We start from the raw sequence: 6,809 nt of genomic DNA, 5'->3' as shown, positions 1-6,809 counted from the left end.
AGCAATACCAGTTGCATTTGAAAATGTAGTGCTTACTACACACAAACTAGTCCAAAAGAAAAAACTAGTCTCTTGACAAAGAGACTAGTTTTCCTCTTCATCGTGTGTGCACCCTGGGTATTTACTTTTTTTAAAAGCTGAACTTTTATTAAATACTTGGTCATAAAGATCACTATTGATTAATCATAAAATTTTAATTTGAATCTAAAAGATGACAAATTTAGTTTTACAAATCAGCTAATTTCTAGTTAAAAACACAAACTTGAAAAAAGACATAAAACACCATTTTCAGAAGACATTAAAGTGAGTCTAGAGATGCCCACCAACACATTTTGTACGTGTGTGTGTACGCGCGCGCGCAATGCTCCCGCTCCCACCCTCCAGTAGCTCTGATCGAAGCATCATTCTACTCCTCCCCTTTCCCCTGGAGCTGTTCAGCGCTAGGCAGTCTGGTTCTGGCTGGAGCTGCCGCTGCACGGAGCCTTCTCTACTCCACTTTCCTGCAGCGGCCATACTGGGGGCAACCCAAACTTGCTACATACTGGCACCAACTCCTCCTCCTCCTCCTCTTGCTGCTGTAACCGCCCCTATTTCTAGCTCCAGCCACACACCGAGGAATTAAACCTGCTGCAGTAGCCCTCGTCTACGTTAGGGACTGGGAGAAACTAGATGCTAAAGGGGACTGAAGGAAGGAGAGAGTGGGCAGTGTAAAAGCAAAATTGTGGCGAGGAGGAGGGCTCAGACGAAGAGGAAGTTTCTTCTTCTCAAGCAGCAGGTAACGAGCTTCCCCAGCCTTGCACGTTCCATGCTTCCCCTGCCGTCTTGCAAATGCTTGCAAAGCTGCCAGGAAACTGTCGTGTCTAGGAACGTCTGGGCTCGCGTGTTGACAGGGTGGCTTTGCGGGTCTCACCCACAGCTCCTGCAAGAACTGTTCGGTGTATTCGGGGCTCCGTGACTCATCTGTGCCGGTGCTTAGGTCTGTGGGGAGGCCTGGGGTGGGTGGAGAGGCGGCGATCCGGCTGCGCAGCGTTAGCGTTTGAGGTTGTCGGGCTATTTTTCTTTTCTTTCTTTTCTTTCTGCGGGGGGTGGGGGAGCGGCGCGTAGTTGGGAGGGAAAGGACAGGTCGAAAGGTATTTTCAGAGAAAGATTTGCTGGGGAAAGGAGGAGGAGTAGAGGACTGAGGTGTTGATTCTAGTTGTAAAATTGCAGGTGAGGAGGGGACTAGAAAAGGCTTAGCATGGGGATGTCGTTGACTGGGGGAAAAGTTGCGAATGGGGGAAAAGTGGATATTGGTGTAGATTGTGCAGAGTGAGGGGAGAGTATTTTGGTTTCTTAGGGAGGTTGTGTTTTTTACCCTTTTCGAAGAGGATGGCCTACTATCACTGCCCACCCAGAAGATTGCACTGTTTTAGCTGTTTTATTGCAAAAAAAAATCCAGCTCAGACCTGAAAAAGATTGTTGTCCCTTGTCTCCACTTCCATTCTCATATACTTATCAACCCATGTATTCCCTTTCGTTCAGGCCTCTGACTATGGGCTCCCGTGCCACACATTTTTACATAATGTACCTGCTACCCGGATGAAAGTAAAATAACCCTGTCCATTCCCCCGCTCCCCCAAAATATGAGCTCCTGGTAGGAAGCGATCATTTAGATTTTGTCTTTTATTATCCTCAGCTACTAGTACAATGTCTTGCACGTAGCATTTAATATTTGTGTGAATTGTTGAATTGGATGTCAAATCATTTGCAAGAAGGTGGTATATTTATCCAGGTTTAGCTTCTCTGGTTATCTGAACTTATTTTGGTAATGAGTTGGGGAGAAGACATAACATTTTGTATTAGTGATAACCATTGTCTTGGATTTCTTTTGGCATAAAGATTAAAGGGACTCTGGAAAAATGGAGCACTAGACTTTTTGTGGTAGAAGCTTCCTCATATTTTAGAAAATCATTCCCATTTTATATGTGATTGTCATTTTCCTTTGTGATGGATTCTTATTTGAGTTATCTGACCTACTACTTGCTTTTGCCAATACCGCTCTGAACCTGATGAGCTACTTACTCTCTCATCCTTTCTTACCTCAACTTCTTTTTCAACAGGCTAGAAAAATTGGATACAGCTATTTTGGTAACCTTGGACAAAAAACCAGTAATATATACAGATAGGTGAAGTAGGTTACATCAAAAAAAAAAATATTGCTTAATTTTTCTCCCAGTGCTGACAAGTTCAGGTTTGTTTGTTTTTTAAATTGTTATTCCAAAAAGTAAGAGAGTAGACCTTGTTTTTAACTAAGAGATGCACCTGTTGCAGCAGGCTGGCAGACTGAGCTAAACCTACTGGTGTTTTGCCAATAAAAACATGTAAAGGATATTTGAACTGGTGTGTTGTTTCCCTACTTCCCCAGCTCCTTTTGGGATTATATGTAAATCTGTAAAACTTTTGTTCATTTAAAAAGAGACCTGTCCTCTCTTATTTTAGATACTGTCAATTTTAACTATGGACCCATTAAATCAAGGTTCCTTCCTAAAACCTCAATTTAACATTAAGCTGACCTCAAGCCTATTAGTGGTAAGGTGTTCACAGGTTGGAAAAAATCGTTCTGTTCCTGAAGAATGCTGTTTGTTTATGTCTTTGGTGCAGTAAGGTTATACTTAAATTAGTTTGAACAGAATTACTGTAAGTTTTGAGACTACTAAAATACTACCAGTTATTCCTGAATTTTTTCTTAGTGAGGCACATACAGATGAGGGGGTGGTGGTGGTAAATCACCCGGAAATGTTACCATAAGCATAGATCTGTAGACCTGTTTTGAGTCATGAGCTCAGAGGATCCCTGTCTGACCATTTCCATTCTACCTTCACTGTGTATGTATGTACATGTATGTGCATATATAGCCTGCATGCACATATATGTACACACATATATACATACATATATATTTTTTGAGGGGGTGGTTTTTTCTCTATCTATTGGCCTATTTCTGCTATTTATGTGTGTCATTAATTTTTTTCTGGAATAAAGTTATAGAAGGAGAGACTATAATCATAATAGCCTTTTGATTATATAGTAGTTTTTAAAACTCATTTTACTTTGCCATTCTGTTTATAGTGATGTTGATATTTCACTGAATTTGTATTCTCATTGATGTCACACTCTTCAACTATATGCATCATGATCCATTCATGACTTTGAATACTATAAAGTATCCATCCAACCTTTTGGGAGCTTTCCATTTAGGTCTCTTGTCATTCTTTAAAAGTACATCCTGGTGCCGTCCATTCCTCCATCTTGCTCTATTACTGGCCCACTTTGTTTTCAGTTGATACATTTCTTAGATGTTATATTTTACTTTGTTTTTTGTGTATAATTCACCTTTGATATGATACTAAACCCTGTTTATCCTCATACCTACCATGTGGCTAAGAGATTATGGTGTATATTTATTTCATGATTCATAGCCACATAACAATATTGGGAGGGAGAGGAGCATCCCGGCAATTTCTTTTCTTTTCTTTTGGAGGCAGTGGGGTTAATTGACTTGCCCAGGGTCACACAACTATCTGAGACTGTATTTGAACTCATGTCCTCCTGACTCCAGGGCTGGTGCTCTATCCACTGTACTACCTACTGCTCCTCAGTCCTGCTATTGTATTAGCATAGGAAACATCCTAGTGAGAAAACTACTTGTAACTGTACCAATCAATTCCCCAACCTATATTCTTAGGAAGTTGTCTAGGGGAAATGAAAAATAAGAAACTTAACCAGGGCCATGCAACCAATGTGTGTCAGAGGAAGAACTTGGAACCCAGGTCTTCTGATTTCCAAGGATAGTCTTTTAATCACTAAGCCAGATTGCCTCTCTCTCAGTATAGCATTATGTAAGATGAATATTGGTATTTTTAAAAGAGGGAGCTCTTTTTTCCTAAAGGAAAGTTTGGTGTCATTTAAAGTACACTTTTCCAAATGCAGACTAGGCAGCATGGAATGTAATGGAATAGGTTCTGGATTGTTAATCAGAGGAGGTGAGTTCAAGTAATGCCTCTAACACTGTCTGCTGTGACCTTGGGCAAGTTACTTAATCTGTGTATTTACTTATCATGTACTCAATCATTTCATCAAATGTGGGGGTAAAAATGAGATGTTGGACTAAATGACCTCTCAGGTACTTTGCAGGTCTAAACTTATGATCTTACTGTTCTGAATTATCTATGGTATTGTTACTTCTCTTTCATTACCCTCATTCATATGGATAATTGAGAAATAACTGAATTATTCCTGTACCTTCAATTACTGTTTTCCTTGTATGCTAGAGGTAGGGTTTAAGGAAGGCTGAAAGGAAAGTGAAGACCCAATCTAGATTTTTTTCTTCTTCTCCCTTTATGGTGAGGCATCACTCAAACATGTTGTGATAATTTTTAAAAATAATTTAGAAATAAGTTGTTTTCTCATTTACATTGAACTTATTTAAGACCAAAAATATGTGTGGTTAAAAACTATTCTTAGAAAGAAGAATCAGGAGAATGTCATTCTGTGAGGAATAGAAATTAAAATAAACCTTCTCTTGTTTCATTCCTTGAAATGACACCAAGGATCCTTGGATTTTCCTGCAACTAACATATCCCTAGATCAGTGAACATTATCCTTCTGAGAGCAGAAAGGATCCTGCTAAGTGTTCTATGGTATAAAATTTTGTTGCTCTTCTGAAATTTGTGAGATGAACAGATAACCATATTTACTGTAGTTTAATGTTAAACATGGTTAGCTGTCATGATGTTTCATATCAGACTCACAAAAGTTAATTTGTCACAGTCTCTTTAAAATTCAGCTAATTACTTTAATTATGAGACATATGTGAAATCTTAGGTGAAAGCTGATTGTAATGAAAAGGAGAGTTCCAAAATAATGCAAAGATGAATTTTGTATTTTGAGACATAGTTCTTTACTTTTTAATTTAAAAAAGAAAAAATTATTGTAATCTAAGAAGCAAACATAGAAAATAAAAAAAATAAAGAAAACCAGACAAATATCAGAAAAGGAAGAGAAAGATGATTAACAGTCTGAAATTTTATTCTTGTTTTTTTCATTATCATATATAAGACCTCTACATTCAACAATTTATACCAACTCTTAGAATATCAAGAAAAAACCTGCAACTTAAAACACCTACTCAGTTACTTCTTTGCACTGATACCCATCAGGGTACATTTGAAGCACCTCTCAAAACTACACCCATCATTATTTTTGTGAAGCAGGAAAATGTGTGTTCAGCTAAGAAAGAATGAAATATATCAGTCCAGTGCTTGCTTGATGTACAGACTTGTCTCAGACTTGTATAACTGGTTTTACCGCTTCTCTTGCTTTGGTGGTGGAGAAAAGTTTGCCTGTGGACTTTACTTAACTTTCAGTTATTTCCCTGCCTCTCTTTTGGCTTGTTCTGGTTTTGTTTTGTTTTGTTTTTTAAGACAAAGAGGAGATATAAGTTATTAAAGAAACTATCTCTTGATGGTGTTGAACTTTGGAGGAATATTGGGTGGAAAGTAACTAATAGTCTTTATTTTATTTTAAAAGCAAGCCAATTACAATGATCTTCGAGATTAGAGAATTAGCTTGTTTACTTTGTGTGGCTCAACTCTTTAAGAGTTTGATTCTTTACTCATTTAAATGTACCTGGTTAGATGCCAGTGCTGGGCAGATTACCTTCTCTGCCATTTAAAAGCACCATGTCGTTATGAATCTTGTTGACTCTGGTAGGAGGCAATTGGGTATAGGCCACACTGGCATTTATTCTCTCCTTTTGGGTGGGGTGAAACACACAGACTGACTCACAGCTGTTAACGAGCAGCTCCTTTGACCTCAGTGTCCTTTCCCAAATTCTTGCCTCTCTCTTTCTTTGTACTGTATACACAACACATGTGTACTAAATATCTGCATTTCTGTGAAATATATTTGTGTTTTCAGGAGAATGTAAGGTCATTGAGAGCAGGAAATATTATAGTAGGGATCTTTTTCTTAAGCATCTATTAAGCTCTTACTAAGTGCCATGGACCAAGGGAAGACTGAGAATACATATGCAAGCAGAAAGACAATCCCTTTCTTCATGGAATTTACATTCTAATGAAGGAAGACTTACTAAAGCAAATTGAAAAGGGATGGGAAGATATGTGGGGGAGGAAGGGAGGAAATCTGGAGTACAGTTTGGAGAGGAATGAGGGTTGTATGGATTACCACTAAAGTCTCTTCCAGTTCTAAAATTCTGTCATTCTGTGATGGTGTTTAGCTTTGACTTTGTATCAGTAGAGCCTGGCACAATAGTAGGTGTTTAATGTTGGCTGAATCGGATTGTGTTAGATAATAATCTTTTTTTTCAACCAAAATCTTAGCTTATTGGTGCATATTCCTTTTGAAAAATATCATTAAAACATACTTCATGAAATTAGAAAATCTGGGAGATGTGGTTGTTTTGTCTAATGGGGATATGATCAACACCAGTAATGATAATTAGCATTTATATAATGCTTTTTAGAAGCCAAGCACTTTACTTGATCCATATAACAATCCTAGGAGGTAGGGGCTATTATTACTCCCATTTTGCAGATGAGGAAACTGAGGCAAACAAAAGTTAAGTGACATGCCCAGGGTCAGATAACTAGAATCTTGAGTCTGGATTTGAAGTCAAGTTTTCCTGACTCCAGGTCCAGCACTCTATCTGCTACCCCACTAGTTGATCAGATCAGGTTGTTTTGGTTTTTAAAATGTTATATATTTCTGTTCTATGTCCTTTGAATACTTTAGTCAGCCAACAAACATTT

The 6,809-nt window shown here is 38.2% G+C and overlaps 1 protein-coding gene across 11 annotated transcripts in view; it reads left to right on the top strand.

Annotated features, from left to right (window-relative positions):
• The first annotated feature begins 436 nt into the window (after positions 1-436).
• The window catches only part of SEMA4D (semaphorin 4D), a 203,552-nt gene continuing 197,179 nt past the window's right edge, over positions 437-6,809 (top strand). For 7 of the 11 annotated variants that reach the window (XM_072597413.1, XM_072597408.1, XM_072597412.1 and 4 more), the window contains exon 1: positions 437-775. The gene's annotated coding sequence lies outside the window, so the exon portion shown is untranslated. The other 4 variants (XM_072597417.1, XM_072597416.1, XM_072597418.1 and 1 more) reach the window with 3 other exon arrangements.

Source organism: Notamacropus eugenii, chromosome 3 (assembly GCF_028372415.1).
Source record: "Notamacropus eugenii isolate mMacEug1 chromosome 3, mMacEug1.pri_v2, whole genome shotgun sequence".
Classification (NCBI taxonomy): Eukaryota; Metazoa; Chordata; class Mammalia; order Diprotodontia; family Macropodidae; genus Notamacropus; species Notamacropus eugenii.
Note: the sequence above shows the minus strand (reverse complement) of the source record. Positions and strands in the feature narration are given on the sequence as shown.